At 40.2% G+C, this 17,066-nt stretch overlaps 1 protein-coding gene across 3 annotated transcripts in view; it reads right to left on the bottom strand.

The window, feature by feature from the left end:
• The window catches only part of cadm2b (cell adhesion molecule 2b), a 154,592-nt gene that overhangs the window by 45,628 nt on the left and 91,898 nt on the right, over window positions 1-17,066 (bottom strand). The gene's annotated exons all lie outside the window — the stretch shown is intronic.

Genomic DNA, 17,066 nt, shown 5'->3' with positions numbered 1-17,066 from the left:
GACTTTTTATACTCTGCGGTGCCAGTGTTTAGAGTTCTTCCGATATCAATACCATTACATTAAATATATACACCCACACACACACACACACACACGACTTATGGGCTGATCTTTGCGGCAGTGCCTTGGAAGAATACGACTCAATAACTTTCAACTTTCACCTTCTGTGCAATACACTACTCAGGCTAACATGGCAGATGGGTAAACAGGTTCCTTTCATCATCACTCAAGAGACAGGTGCTTTGTTTGTCTCCCGTGTTACTGGCTACATGAAGAGAGGTGCTTCACTGTCTTTCAGACACTTACTTAGATGCAATGAGAACAGAGCATTGTGACTAAAGGCTTCAGACAAGAAGAGATTAACGGTAGATCTGCCAGTACGATTTTGAAAAGGACTCATTGCATGAAGAACAAAATCAGCACTGAATGCTAATCAGAAGTAGAACTGTGTGCCCGACACAGGACAAAGCCCCACACAGCATAGAAAAGGTTCATTTCCAGACACGTACCCCCGCCCCACCAAACCCCCGCCAAAAAAAACATTGTGAAAAGAGCTGAGGTGCACTGACTTTTCTTTTGCGACTGCTCACAAGAGGAATCATGGAGCTAGCATTACAGTATTGCCTATGAAAAATAGGTTGGAAATAAACATTCACATTTGGATTTCCCCAGTACACAAGATGAGAGAAAGAGGATCAAACAGGCAACCACCCACCTCAAAGGTGACACGTGTCTGTCTCTCTTTGTGCAATAAGTACAATAAGTACAATAAGTAATGGAAACACTATGTTATGAGATGCCTCTTGAGGAATGGAAGTGCAGACACATCAGAAAAACAGACGATTGTTTGAAAGAACTCACTGCTGGTCTACCTGCAATATCTTGAATGTTTAAGTATATCTGTGGTGTATAGGTTATATTATGTTACAGCCCTCTGATTTATAAGGGAATGTTGATGAGATTTTGTTTGCAGGATATATTGTATTATTTTTTAAATCTTATTTTGATGCTTTTTTGTACTTCTATGCATCCTTTAGTTGAAATGCTGCTGTGAAAAGAGGATGTTCGTATTATTTATTTTATGTCATAAGATTTGTATATTTTCTTATTCTTCTTTCCCGTTTACCTTACATTGCCTGACCTTTTGTTCTGCGTGTCTTTCGTTACAGTGCATGAAGCCTTCAACAGAGCTTGTGAAGCAGCACTGGAGGTTTTCCTCACTCGACCCAAATTTGCACCGACTGCAAGTTACACAGGTTGACAGACAAGAGCACTTCTCGGCTCCTCAAGGAATCAGCTCCTCTTGTTGTATTTACCTCTCTTCTACCTCCGGTCTGCAATGCATTGTGTGCTGACACATCCTGTCTGTTAGGGGAAATGTCGAACAACCAACAGGACCCCATTCCCTTCCAACTGGTGATGCCGGTTATTGACTTGGATCATTTGGGGCTTCTTGCCCTGTTTCTGCTGCTCAAAGTTGCATCTGTATTCAACATGCTCATCAATGCTGATATTCGAGAACTGCGCAGCATCAGTATTAACAATGAAGACGTGTTTGCAGAGAAGGGCTACTTGTGTGGGTTTGTGTGTGTTTGTGGGTAACATGTTTGTACTTTAAGTGTTACATACACTCAGGCTCAAAGATTGTCCTGCAATCTGCAATTTTTCTCAGTAACTAGACCCCATAGGGCCAATTCTACATGTTGAAAGTCATCTCTTTGTATTTCCGTAACAGCCAGGCCAAACATCAAAAGAAAGAAATATAGAAATAGACATCATCTTGCTCATACAACATCAATATCTGGTGGAATAAAGCCTTGTATAAAAAAGTATTATTTATGACTAAATATAGGTCTGTGTTGATCCGAAGTCTGCAGAAAGGACAACATGTTTGTCGACATAAATGGGTAATTTCTTGGTGATCCTTGAAAAATGTCCTATCTGATGAGGAAACTAAAGACTTTAAAAAATGAAACACATGTCATTCTATTATATAAACGGAGATTTTTTGACACTCATTAATCTTTCTGTATGCTCCCAAGCCCGTGCCTCTTCCTATTTTCTCCCTACGTGGAAGTAATTAATCTCTGATTTTGATTTAATAGTGTTGACAAAGTCAGACACCATGATCAGATTATCCTTGCTGTGAACTGGAAATGTTTGCAAGCACATGGCAAGCATATCAATGTATTCTATCTGAAAAGTATAACGCGCTGACATTCCTAAGAGGACGTTCACTGAAAATCAATAGCATGGCCCAAAACAACCCACTTCCTTGTAAGAATGTCAATGTGTTTAACACATTTACCGCATGGTTAAATGTATGAGTGCATTAAATAAACCCAACACAGCGTAAAAATACTGTAAACACCTTGCAGTTTGTATTAATAGGATTACCTGAACTGAATACATATTTGTGTGGGTATATATATATATATATATATATATATATGGAGAGAGAGAGAGAGAGAAAACAAATGTTCTTAAACTTTTCAAATGTAACCAAACGTAGTTTTTCACCTGTAATTTTTCAGTAACATTTCAGGGACTTATTTTTTGTATTGACTCTTAGAAAGCAATATTAACTTTGGGACTTTGAATAGCAGCAAAATTGTCTTCTATTTCAAACAAATCAGTATTTTTTACATTATATTATTATAGAATCTGAGGCAGTACAAGGGTGAAACCAGTGGCATTCATTCAGTTAATTAGCATGACCAAGCAATATGTTGAGAGCAGTTGCTAATTTACACTCCTCAACATTGTTTATCACTTTAAACTTCCTTCAGATTGTTCCAGCTATACAACTTTTTTTAATCAATTAGTTTCATGGAAAGCAGTCCATTACTACTGACTAGTTAAGTTGTAATGAGTAATATACTCAAATAAACACGTTTTATTTTTACAATATTGCTTCACTGCCTTATACAAACAGGACAACACACTGGCAAAGAAAATAAACAAAAGAAATACCTAGAATCACATAACATCCACAATGTGAAGACATGGTGAAGTCGGATGAGTGCAATATTTTCCGGAACCAAACAATATCATGGATAATGGCATGTCAATAATCATGAGATAAGATAGCAATGAGAGACTGAGCAACACAACCAGGCAGAAAGATCGGATCTTGCCCGTTTGGCCACTTGAGGCACACAATTGGTCAGTCTGCTTGTTAGCTGTATTTGCATTGTGTTCGGCTCAACATGCGACAGAATGAAGTCCATTCATTTGTCGGTCATTTTTAAAGTGGGGACGCAGGCTTGTAACAAAGCAATATCCGCTTGTCCCTGCTGTGATTAGTTTAACTGACCACTGAGAGGTTTGTCCTCTAACACAGGGAGAGACGTTCTCGGTCCCTCAGCTGGCCGTCACAGGGGTCACTGCTTTACCTCTGCCAGAGTCACACAACACACCCTCCTGGGACACCGCGCCTGTAACTAACCCTTTGACAGGGAAGCACTTTATCATATTCAGCTCTCTCTCTCTCTCACACACACACACACACACACACACACACAAACACACACTCATACACACAGTTACAGTGCACACTAGGATTTGATTTGAGCAAATATGGATCATATGTAGACTCATTTGAAGCAATTTAATTGTTGCAAATCTAGTTCTAGACTTTCAGGAAAGTAACACAATATTTTAAAAATATCTATCGTGCAGAGCTCTTGATTGAAAACTATGCTTTTTGTGTCTGAGGGACCTAATTACAATAAAGCAACACAACGCAGTGAGTGTTAATGGAGGTAAAACCTTTGGACGTGCAATCGAATCAACATGAGGTGAAACAGCTGGCAAAGTTCAGCAGTTGTAATATCCTCTCACCTGTGTCCAGAGTTCTGTGAATAATTAAGTCTTTTAGTGGATTATTGATGAGGTTGAGCTGTAAGAAATGGTCAGTGCCTCCAGCTTTTTACAACAATAACACCAAATGAATAGCCCGATTCAAAATGCCAACTCCTCCAAAAACAGCAATGACTCCCACACAAGCATGCTCTCCTCTCGCAAAAGTTTGCATCTTTGCTGCTGGTCCAATGGAAACACCACAATTTAAACACACTTCTAGAGCACTTTGAACAGTAGCACACATACAGTACCTCCCGACAACGCCCTAAAATAATTTATTCTTCAATTCTCTCATCTTGTTTCTTCTGTCTTTCTATCCGAGCTCCTCATGTAACGAACGCTGCGAGTGTCCCTCCGGATGGAGCAGCACAAACATGGGAAGGCAAGTCAGCGTAATTTAGAAAACCTGTTTTCAAACTACTGTGTCTTGTTACAGCCACTGTGTGGTGAATTAGACCTCTTCATCTTTTCACGTCACACTGGTATTTGTACAAATAAATGCAATAAACAATCCTTGTACACATAATGGAGAATGTCAGTAAAATGTTAGTAAAACTTGAGATTCACTTTTTTTTACTGGTGTCAAGTGCGATTTTAAACAACACCGAATCACTTATTGGTACTTTTTTCTAAAATACAGCAATATGTACAGCAATGTTCTTTTCACCATTTCACAATAAAAAATTGAATAAATCGAACAAAAATGTTAAACGACATCAATCCCATCTGAGATCAAAATCCTCGCAAACTTGCACAATATATGGTGTATCCGACATTCTGGATACACAGGTAATTTCAAGAGGCTCATTTGAACCAACTAGACATTTGAAGGTAAGTGGGGTTTTCCAGAGGGATCACAGCCACACATCTATTCAAAAACGGAGGTATAGTTAGATTTTTATAGATATTGAAGGCATGTTCCTTGCCCTCTTTCAACCATATAACTAGAGACCTATTCATAGAACAAAGCTATCACAGGTTAATATTTGTGTTTAATTTATGATCATATTTATGAAGTGGGAGCTTGCAGCCATTAATCCCACTGCAGAACAGGGGTTTAGCTTTCAGACTGCAATGACATCGTGGACTTTGTTGCCAATACTTTGCTTCTCTTTTTGTTTGTCACACCACTCTGTCCATAGCAGCCTTGAACTTTACCATGGCACTTTAATGATTTGGCCTGAAGCAAAAACAAAGATTTTATATAAGATTTACCATTTCAATAGCTCATTCGACAAAACATTGAATTTTTTTAACAGTGGTTGTAATAAGATTGTTTTGTATACAGCAATATGAATTCAGACTTGCAAGTTAACACGCCGTCTTCCACAGCACGGACTTCCCCAGCCTCAGGCTGAGGTTGAAGAGCAGGACGCAGACAGCTGGGGTGGCGAGGGTCTTTAGGAGGTGTGATGTGGAGGAGAGGGGAGGGCTGTGAACTGAACAAGTTAATATGCAAAGACACCATCTTCCTTCTGCCTGGTCGTTGTACAGCATGCACCCTCCAAACATGTCTGGTTTTAAGGATGCTGTAAATGGGGGGTGGGGGTTAAATTGAGTGTGCTTTACAATTTAAATTGTATGGGTTCAAACCAACCAATGATATATTCGTCAAATGTGTTATTTTGATGTGGCATTATATTTTATTTAATAAAATAATATACTTTGTATCTTGCAAATTTGGAGTGAAGGGAAGATACTTAGTGTTGGTGCAGGAGCATTCTGGTGTGTGTGTGTGTGTGTGGGGGGGGGGGGGGGGGGGGGCATGCCTGCAGTGCAAACAAATCTGGGTTGTAAAAAAACAACTAACAACTTCTAATAGCATATGTACAGTTATGCTAGACAATGAAACCCTGTGGTATCACGACAGGGGAAACACGCCACAACAAAGACAACCATTGTGCCTGCAGTTCCTCTATCACTCTGCATTACCTGCAAGATGGTTTGTGGTGTGCACACCTTGGGGGGCACGACACCATGCCATGAGGCTACGCTTCAGTCCAGCTGAGCTGTATTTGATATACACTGAGATGGTTCAAAGTAATTTGGGAGTATCCGTCGCTACTCATCGCTCTACTAGAAATGAAATGTTCTTTTGTTACGGATAATTGCTTGACATTATGTGGCTGCACCAATGCCTTGCTGAGGCCCTGTGCATGCAGATGAGGCTCCCCGCTTAAGGCAATTCAGGACTCAACCCTCCGATGTCTTTATCTGCCAACCCCCACCATAATGGTACATACACCACTAGCGTCAGCCTTACATGATGCTGACACTCTTAGACTTCATACAGCACACAAAGGAAATAATTCCAAACCCCAATTGTACAAACAATATGGAACAAAAAAGTTGGAAACAAGGTTAAATGACAAATGAGAATTGGTATTTTTCTCCTCACCAATTCATACTCTGGCTAAAGTTGGGATCGAAAAGATTGTTTTAATTAATGTAGTCTGAATTGGATCCTAAAATGCCACTGTGCTGGGTAATTTACAGTATTTCCTAAAAGTAAAATTGCAAAATTGATACTCACTGACTATCTTTAGAGACAAGGTCTGTTGTATCAGAAGGAATTGGTTCCTCGGGACACATTTATGTTCAAAATGTAACTTAGTATTTAGGAAAGCAAGAGAGATGTGATGAACAGCAGGAGGGAGTGAAAGTGCAAACAAATGCTGTACTTTGCTGTGTAACATCCGCTCATCACGTTGTGCTGTTCAGAGGAATACAAGACGTGTACGGTTGTCTTGCTGTGAGTGCAACTCAGTTTGGGATATATTATTTGCATGTGTTTACATGAAGTTAAAATGCTAGGTGACGTCTGGAGTTTAGTTTGGGCCCAGTTCCACGTTTTTTTTATATTTCGCCGCGTAGTGTTGACAAATTAAAAGGTAAAGTAGACTCTCCGCCCTTGTTCTTTTTAAGCATAGAGGTTTCAAGCTGTTAAACCCAGATAATGCTGGTAACTTGGAGCAAATACATGTCACATCTATTGAATGAAGTAAAAATTAGTTTGGACGCGATTCATGGAAATCATGTTGGGTGAAGCTAAATGCATAATTGAATGAACTGTTGGGTCAGGTGTGTTCAATTTGATTCGTCACTGGTCCGTCATGTCAGGCATCCATTCCTGTCTCCTGCCTCGGGGGTGGAAAAGATAGACTGATAGAATGGCAAAACAGTGGATATTTCTATGTTATAACGTAACCACATGTGAGGCACACTTGCACACACTCTCCTCATCACACTCCTGGTAGATCAGTCCCTTATCTTTCAAAACACACTCACAGTGGTGTTCCATGTCCCAGTAATCGAATTGTAAAGAAGGTCAACCTCTGGAGAGTACTTTCGGCCGCAAAGATAATCCACTTTGATGAATCCGTTCACATTCTCAAAGTTTCATCTTTAAACCCTTTTGAAGTCATCGACTTGCACCTTGATATGAAAGAGATGCTTTTTAAATCACCGCGGCTCGCAAAGAATGTTGCGCTTTCTTACACATCAGCCTGTATTGAATACTTGTTGAGGATGAAAACATGATGTATTGGAGATGTTACAATGAGGGGCACTTATAGTAGTTCAAGAATAAAAAAACTCTGTAACCACTTTGTTTTTTTTGCACGGACAAACTAATTTGGAATGAAACAACAGGACAGTGATATTACATTAAGTTAAGTTGAACAACAATAGCTAATTTTGCTAAAAGTTTTTTTTGCTCGTCTTGAAAACTTTCATTGGCAAACAGCATCATTCATTGAATGTTTTGCATACACTTCCAATATATATTTTTGTACATGTATTTTCTTATGTTATTTTAATTTCAGAGTCCTTTAAGTATTTTTTAAGAAACAATTTTCTGTCACTCGTGGGATGGATAGGAGGATATCAGGAGATCGTTGGAGGATAGGAGGATAGTTTGAGATCAGGGGAAGGAGAACTGATTTCCATATACACTATATAATGAGGAGGGAGCATCAATGGAGTGGACCTCCACTGATGCCTGTTTACTTTTTTCACACAGGAAACATTTATAATCACCAACTCTATTCCCCACTTTCTACATGACAGCACCGGTGAGCTGCAAACAAGACCGCTGGACCAACATTGAGGTTTCCTGCTGACTTTTTATTTGTGGCCCATCGAAAACTGCTAACAAACACATAGTTTTGCTAGTTAGATGTCGCTAACTTTTGCAAACCAGCTGATAGAGTTTCATTCAAGAACCATCATTGCTGCGCTCTTGCAGAAATGGATTTTAAATTGGAAGACATTGTTACCCAGGTGCCACCAGACTCCTGGCTAATGCAGATGCAAATTACTGCTTCTGTGTCACTGATGATGGGGTGCCTGTGGCATGCAGCGTGATTCTGGTAAACTCTGTGAATCTGCCTTTGGAACTCCAGTAGGGCTACCTTGTGGATTTCACTAACCTCCCTTATGTATGGAGCTGAAGAGTTGGATTCTATTCCCCATCAGTGACGACGCCTTCATCTTTAAACTGCTGAGGACCTATTTAAAACACCAGCTTTCAAGATCTCATTGTATTTTAAAATACTCGCTATCCAGGACAAGAACGAGTCATCTTTTGGGGATATTTACAACGTAATGCTGATTTTCAAAGAGTGCTTGTTCTCCCCTCTTCAAAGTTGCCTTTCTGCATAAAGGCCACATGTTGTCATTAACTACCACAGGAGACCTTGCCTGAGAGCCTACTGGAAAGGAGTAAAGCAGCTGGTAACCTGTCCAATGCAGGTGCCAACTGAACCATTAGGCAAGGTGCTCGAGGCGAGAGGAAAGATAACCAGGAACAGTGAAATAAAAGTCCCCTCCAGTTTCCGCGGTAACTCTCTTCATAACCGTTCTTTTATGGATTATAGGCCTCATTATAACAGAGCAATTCCAAATCCTTATTGATATTATTATTAGCACATTTTCTCTGTGTTTTATTTTCTAGGAATGGGTATAAAACAAGTAGAGGAAAACAAATGATCAGATTACATTAATCTCTCCTCTGAGCTCTCTGCTCTCCAGGTCCTAAAGAATAAGTGTGCACAAAGTCACAAACCAAATAATTAGTTGTGAGATAACAGATCATGATCACGATACCTCAAAATAAATATACAATCATTAACTGTCATCCTAGATCGTATAATTTTAATTAATCTGTAATCTGAACATCAAACTCCAGAATTTAAAATATTTGAAATATGATGCCACATAGAATTATAGAAACTTAAAGACCACCCACTACACAATACTCTAATGATGCCAAACATTACACACATATGAATACATTGCATGAAAATTATCTATATTTTGTTAAACTGCATAAGCAAATCACAAAGACGTGTGGCCAAAACGAGACCAATTTACAGTGGTATTTATCAACTGCTTTACTTAATTAGATATAAAAGTACTTTACTTATTGTGATTGTTCGTGAAGCCATTGAAGGCAATAAAGCGAGTGGAACCTAAAACCCTGTTAAACACTTCTCATTTATGACTACGCTCCTCTCATTGTGAGTGGCAGCGGGTTTAGTCAATGGGGCGGTGGCACTGGTGACAGGCACGAGCCGCTCAAAAGAAAAACACACAAAGACATGCGTAACATGTGAAGTGAACACAATAGAAACTGTATTTTTCAGACAAAATTCTGAATCGGTAAATTTAAATGAGTTTAAGATTTGACATCAGCATGTTGGCAGTCCATCTCCATCATTCGATTTGGAGTCCCTTCAAAAGCTGCTGCTGGAGGAAATTAAGAGGCTAGTTGGATCCATGTTGCCTGGCCTCTCCGGCTGAAACATGATTCAGCTGCAGCTGAACCAGTGGTCGGCCAGAGGACTGTGGCAATAGAAACAGAAACAGGGTCCAATATAGTGATGGATGTCTATCCTCTGAGCAACATGAATAAAGTTAAAACAAGTCTAAATGATTTTTTTGTTTACCCTCATATCACAGAAATGTCCTATGTCTACATATTAAGATATAAGACAACACTTTCCTACAATGCTGCATGATTTTACACATTACTTCATTACACATTGCATACTAAATAGCTACACTCACTCAGCTAACACTTTATGTGTAACACCTGCAGCTCCGGCAGCAATTCAAGATTTTAAGTATCATGCTGCTGCATGAAATCCCTATGATTGGTTTAAAAAGATGTGCTACATTCCAGACTGTATTACTATTTAAAGGTGCTTGTTACAGTATCAATGCGTAATGGGCTAATTTCATCGATCTGTCGAAGTTCATATTTTTCGGTCTGGGTCCTTTTTCAGTTTTGATGAAAGTTTTGATTTCAATGGCAGCATCTTGCTGTTTAATGCCATTGTATTTTCTATGCCAACTACGCATCACTGTACAGGTCTGTTTCTTCACTTCATAGATTGACAATGGCGTTTGGTGAGGAATAGTCAAATGTAGATGCTATTTTAAGTTATTTTCAACAGTGTCTCTGTGCCTCGGCATTTGTGTGCTGATACTTTTTATAATGCAGTGCTACAATGCAGTGCACTGCAATTATGTAGAGGGAAAACTATAAGAAAACAGAAAAAAAAACATTTCGTCATCAGCCCTTCATAATCAAATCCTTATAGGCTCTGGCTTTCTATTAAAACCTCAAACACTCCCTGTTTTTTCATTACGAATGCAAGCCAAATATAGAAACAATGTCAACTAGAATGGGCGCTCGGTAGAGCGCATACCTTCGCACATCACAAGATTGGGCATTGAATTATGAACATTTTGGCATTAGTTGCATGCCAATTGGATAACAATTTACCGTGCTATGGTAAAAAGAAGATTTTGACATGTTCATGACCTTGACCTTGACCTTTGACCCGATCGATCCCAAAGTCTAATCAAATGGTCCCCGGATAATAACCAATCATCCCACCAAATTTCATGCGATTCGGTTTCAACTTTTTTTGTTACGCGAATAACACGCATACAAATAAATAAATAAATAAAAATAATAAAAATAAAAATACACGGCGATCAAAACATAACCTTCCGCATTTTCAATGCGAAGGTAATGAACCAATCAAGGTTTACTAGATGCTATTTAAAGGAATTCTGGGAGACAATAAATTATCAATGAGGCAGAAATAGGTAAGGCAGGTTTCGGGAAAACGATGTTCACACAATATTGAGGATACTTTAAATGAAGTCCATCTGTGGATATTCTTGATGGATTGTGAAGTTACTACTAGTAGCATTCCTCCATTATCCAAACCGCTTATTCTTCTTGAAGGTCGCGGGGCACTCGAGCCGATCCCATCTGACATTGGGCAAAGGCAGGGTACACCCTGGACAGGTCGCCAGGGTGTATCATATTAAATCTGTATGCAACACATTTGAGTTAAATTATTGCTGAACAAAATATGACAATGCATTGAGAACAAACACATTGCTGTAGTGAAGGTACTGCATACAGTCAGAGAGTTGGAGTTGCACAAATTCAGAAAAGAAGCCAATTTGAACTTACTTAGATGTGATTACTAACAATTATTAAAAGTGCATATTTAAAAGAATCAAACTTAATGTACAGTCCTATCATTTTAGAAGGTGGACAATAAGGCAGTTTAATGGGTTTATTCTCTCGTGCTTTCGTGGCAGTCTTTGGAAACAATTTTGATGGCACTTTGTTGACGACCTGAACAGTACTTTGGAGTCCATGTCTAAATATTTCCTGGGATGTACATGTAATCGTTCACTGATTAAACTAAATTTGCATGAACATAAAGAGCTTTTATTTTGTAGGCTCGCGGCCAGACTCTCTGTGCCAGCTGGTCCTCTCTGTGCGGTGGAAAAAACATTCCTCTGATGTTGCATGCGGCAGCATTCCCTTGTCTTTAATGGCAGTGTAAAATCAATTTCAGCGAGTAAACAACTCCTTCATTACTACTGTGGCTAGAGTTTTTTCTTTTTTCTTCATCATCATTACTATGCTTGCCCTCTTCCTTTTCTATGACTTATAATGAGCAGGTTGTTAAACTAACTATAATGTATTATTTGGCAATTTCATCTTGAAAAAAAATAATTAACAGTATTTACTCCACACAGTAATGATATGGTTTAGGGAATATAATTCACAATGTTTGCAGTGGTTGTAGAGCTAAGAAAAGAAAGAAAAGCAATTTGTATGAGAACTAAAAGCCGTTTCCCCCAAAGTTTCAGTATCAGTGTGACTGACTGAGACAACCACTTCATTCAGAGCTAGCACTTATTGTCAGGACAATAGCTATACATTATTAAGCATTATGATCAATATTTGAGATGGATGATGAAATAATGTCCCTATTTTTATATTATATTAATTAAATAAATGTCCCCCTCCAGCCCTGTTGTGGATGAGACAGCGTGTCTGCTGGAAATGAACAAGATTCACAGTGCCCAAACTGGTTCTAAGGCAGGGTGTGTGGGAATTCACTTTTATTTTACATCGGGCACCCCACGAGTTCTGGCAACACAGCAGCCACTTTGCCGAGAATAGGAAATCCTAGGAAACTGCTCGCCTCGCAAACATCCCTGTTGACAGGGTAATTCCCAGTAGCTCAGTTCCCACTGTGGCACACAATGTACTCTTAATCCCTAAAATACTCTCTCTTTCCATTCTAAAACAATGCTCAACATCTAAGCAGAGCCCAACATGAGAGAAAACACAAGCCTCATGTTGAGTTTAAGCAGCCCTATTATGTGTATTTCTGGATTTAGTGCCGTAATGATGACACAGTTTGAGAGGGATGGAGATAGGCAGAGCGAGAGAGAGAGAGAGAGAGAGAAAGAGAAAAGAGCATGGCATCAAAAATCAAAACAAGATAGCTTAAGGAAGAGATTGTCCTATCCTATTCTTATGGATAGGGTGAATTATTCGTGACACTTCCACAGTGTAATTGTCAAAGTAGATTTGAAAGTGACAAAAGTGCAATGCCGAGCATGTACATTCACTCGAAGATGTATTCATTATGATGTTATTTCAGCTGAGGACGGGATTTCTTTCAGTCTTCTCTCAGATGAATTCGATATTTGTTTATTCGTTTTGGAACACTGAATGGAAAATGTTGTTTCTTGTGCGTAAACCAATAAACTGATATCCTACGAATTCCAATGGCAAATAATCTTTGCTGATATAATCTCCCGTTACTTTGGATAATTCAGAGGTGTCCCTAGACATAGACTATCTTTAAATTATCCAAAGTAACAGACCCTGATACTGGCTGACAAACTAATTTTGAAAAAGCATTTTAAAATACCAAAAAAAAGTGATATAAATGTTTTTGTGAAACATAAATGTAATACATTTCATTTCTTTCAAAGCCACAAGCCCCAACAAATGGAATCGTTGTTTTTGGAGTGAACTGATCCTCTTCAAAGAAAAGTGGGTTTGAGAAGAAGGACTACCTGTTTTATTCACTGTTTTTAAGAAGTTCTTCGATCTGGCTTTGCTGCATTTCACTGAGCCATCTTCCTCTGAGCACTGCCACATCTTCTAATGAGTAAAAAACTAACCGCAAGTGAACTCTTTAATAATAGCTTCCCTGTAGATTAACATGGGCAAATATAGGTATTCTTCATGAGAACAACAGTCAATGCAAACAGAAGACACAAGATGGCCAATTAAAATATGTACTTTAACAGGTGACTTATAATTGCTCCAAGGTATTAGAAGCCCCGCTAACACTCATCGGAGGAGTGGACGTTTTCTCATCTGTGACAAAACTTGAGTGTGCCACAATTTAATGGATCAGAGTTCTGTGCATGGCAACAGATGGGCGTCTAGCTGGCGTACCCCTCATTATTGAGCCTCCAAGCCCTCCTTTCTCGCACAGCCACCTGTCCAGCAGGTCTAATGTTATTCTCGCACCTGGGCAGGCCATCACAAGCTATCATCAAAATTGGGCTCTGAGGACATTCAGTCTTTCTGCAACATAGCACAGCAAATAGAAGGAGAAATGACACACATTCACCTTGAGACTGCACCATCCATATAGTACAGTGACTGAACAGCATTTGAGTTGTAAAGCCTCTTTCATGCGGATATAGTATTGATTGACCCAAGACTGTAGAAAGCAACAAACTGAAATTTCCCTCGGCTAACCGCAAGGGCACATTCATTGAGTCGATGAACAGAATATGTATTTATTCAGACCACGTTCTCACACAGCAACCTAAACTTCCTCTTATCTCCCAGCAGGAGCAAAACTGGTCCAATCACGGGAAGGAGCAGCTGACAATGATTCAAATGGGCTGGAACAATGCTCTCAGAAGCAGCAAAGAGATCCATATGTATGAAGATAACCGTGAGATCAAACAGCTGAGTCCACTTGTGTTCCTCTCTCCAAACTGGAATGATATAAGGAGCTAGAGATGTCTGCCATTTCCTCATAATAATCATTGTATTTTGCTTCATAAAAAGTATTGGAAATGAGTCACCAGCTAAACATCTCCTTATTTTTTAATTATGAATTTTAATTTGCCCTTGTAAAACTCAACTGCATCATCCACCTGCATCCCTCCTTTATGGGAGTGCTGTAGCTTCACTGTAATAAAGGTACATTCAAGTATGTCACCGCATGATCAGAAGATATTTACTGAATCCTTGAGAAATGGGTGTCAGCGTTCTACTTATTTGACTTTTTGGAGCCTGCACTAAAAGTGGCAAGTCAACTCTTTTCATCCATCATGTGTAATCTGTTGTCTTGGCCTCGATCGCCACGGATATCTTCAGGTAAGAACACACTGTCATCTGTCATTAGGGCTGTGTTGTAGTCTGTCTACCTCAGACGATGCCAAGAGTATGAGATGAGACACAAGTTATCAGGATGATAGCTTTGCAAACATCTTTCGCAATGTGTTGAAGTGTCAATCCTCGCCTATGGGCATAGCGCATGTGCTTCATCGCTTTCATTAACAGATCTCTTAAGCTACTGTTCACAAGGTCTGAAGTTGATTAAAGGCATGTTTGCTTGAAGGCAGGAAGAACAAAGGTTTCACAGTGCTGCAGAGGGCGCACAGTATCTGTACGGCTGCCATTAAAAACTGTAATATCGGTTTAGCCTCCCGCACCCCAGCCATCAGTAAGAAGGTCTTCGTAGCTGACAAAGGCAAACAGACAAACAGACAAACAGCTCACAGGCACAATCCCACCTGATAAGGCTCATAACCTCATTCAATCTTCACTAGAGGAGTTGTTGAATTAGACAATTTACTAAAGCAATATGTAAATTAGGATTTAGTAATATACCATAACTTCATACATGTTGTTATGGAATGTGTTATTGTTTAATAATTTACAATATTGTTTGGTAAGTGTCTGTGTATTATTGTTTAATGCATTGCTGTAACACACTGGTAAAGATGAATCTCTTTGTGTGCCAAGAAAACAGATCAGTGGCAGCAAGGAATCCCCTCCCCCCGGCATGGAGAGAGCCCCTGAAGGAGACCCCATTCATGCAGTGGACCGCATGTCAGAGGGCAAATGGTGGCCGGAGTGATGACATCATGTGGATATGCAAATCTACCAACAGCCAGACGGCTCGGCCAATGAGCGAATTGGGGAAAGGTGTTACCAAGACAATGTATCCAATGAGAAGTGGATATTTCCCCTGGGGCGGGACGCCCGGGAAGTACAAAATGAACTTTCGGATGCTGCAGAGACACTTTTTTAGGTGGAGCAAGAGACAGTTAACTACAATTGGTTTAGCCAGGAGTGGTCTGTGGATTGTGAAGCCTTAGAAGTCCTCGGCCGAGAATTTATACTCTGTATCTGAACAGTTATTATCAACGATTGATAATACTTTTTATTAGAACTTTTCGACTCCGGACATTTTCTTCGGTTCAGCACCAGGGGATTTCTGAATACTTAACAGAGTTAATCGAGTCAGTCTGACATCATGAACTGAGATCATGCCAATAAAATAATCATTTTTCTAACAGCATGCTCGATAATTATCTCTAATCCAGTGGTTCTCAAATGGGGGTCCGCGTACCCCTGAGGGTACGTGAAGGCACTCCAGGGGGTACGTGAGATTTTTTAAAATCTATTTAAAATTAACATCCATTCAAAAATCCTTTAAAAATAGTTATTTAATAAATATTCAATAAAACACAAGTGTAAGTTCATAAACTGAATTGTATATTTAGTAGGCAATTTAATTTAATTATCCTAAAAACCCAGAGTCTCCCCCATATCAGGATGGTTTGACCCAACGTGGCACACGCTAACGGTCATGACCCGTCTATCACTGCCGGCTTTTAAACTCAAATAATGTAGTCGTGGTTGAAGCGTAGCAGCAATGCTGCTGAAAACACGGAGGGACAAGTGCCAAAGAAGGCCAAACCAGAGCCGGCAAAATCCCGTCAGTTTTCAGACGACTATGTTTTAATGGGATTTATGTCCACACAGCGCCTCCGCTCCCATAACGCGCACTACGCGCTGCGCGTAGGGCACCAAGTCCTGAGGGGGCACCACAAAATAGAACACGAGATATATTTAATCGCTCAGCAGTCAGCACCCCCCCCCCGTTATCACTTCTCGGGTCGCATCGCTCTGCCGTGATGCGCCGACACATCCGCGCACACAGGTGAGCACACTCTCACTAGCACCCCCCCCCCCCCCCCCCAGCATCTGCACGAACGCAGCGGCCTCAATGACGGGCAGCGCGGGAGGACTCATAGCGCGCATTAAAAAAGAAAACCCTGACATGAAGTGGACTCATTGTGTCATACACAGGGAAGCGTTGGCGTGCAAGAAAATGAGCCCTGTGTTACATGACGTTTTGAACGACAGCGTCAAAGTGATCAACTTCATAAAGTCAAGGCCACGCAATGCACGCCTGTTTCGCCGCCTCTGTGAAAACATGGGAGCTGAACACACAACACTGCTACTGCACACAGAAGTACGCTGGCTCTCTCGAGGGAGAATACTCAACCAGCTGTTGGAATTACGATCTGAAGTACACACCTTTCTGATCGAGCACAGGTCTCCCCATGCCACCTTGTTCCAGGACACAGACTGGCTTGCAAAGCTGTGCTATCTGGCAGATATATTCAGCAAACTGAACGAACTGAATGTGTCTCTGCAGGGCAAGGAGACCAGCATTTTAAACATGTATGACAAGGTGGGTGGCTTCCTGAAGAAAGCAGAGCTGTGGAGAAGGTCCTCTGCAGAGGGAGATTTCACCTGCTTTCCC

This window comes from Pseudoliparis swirei, chromosome 20 (assembly GCF_029220125.1).
Source record: "Pseudoliparis swirei isolate HS2019 ecotype Mariana Trench chromosome 20, NWPU_hadal_v1, whole genome shotgun sequence".
Classification (NCBI taxonomy): Eukaryota; Metazoa; Chordata; class Actinopteri; order Perciformes; family Liparidae; genus Pseudoliparis; species Pseudoliparis swirei.
The sequence above is the reverse complement of the archived record's forward strand: the minus strand, read 5'-3'. Positions and strand labels throughout refer to the sequence as shown.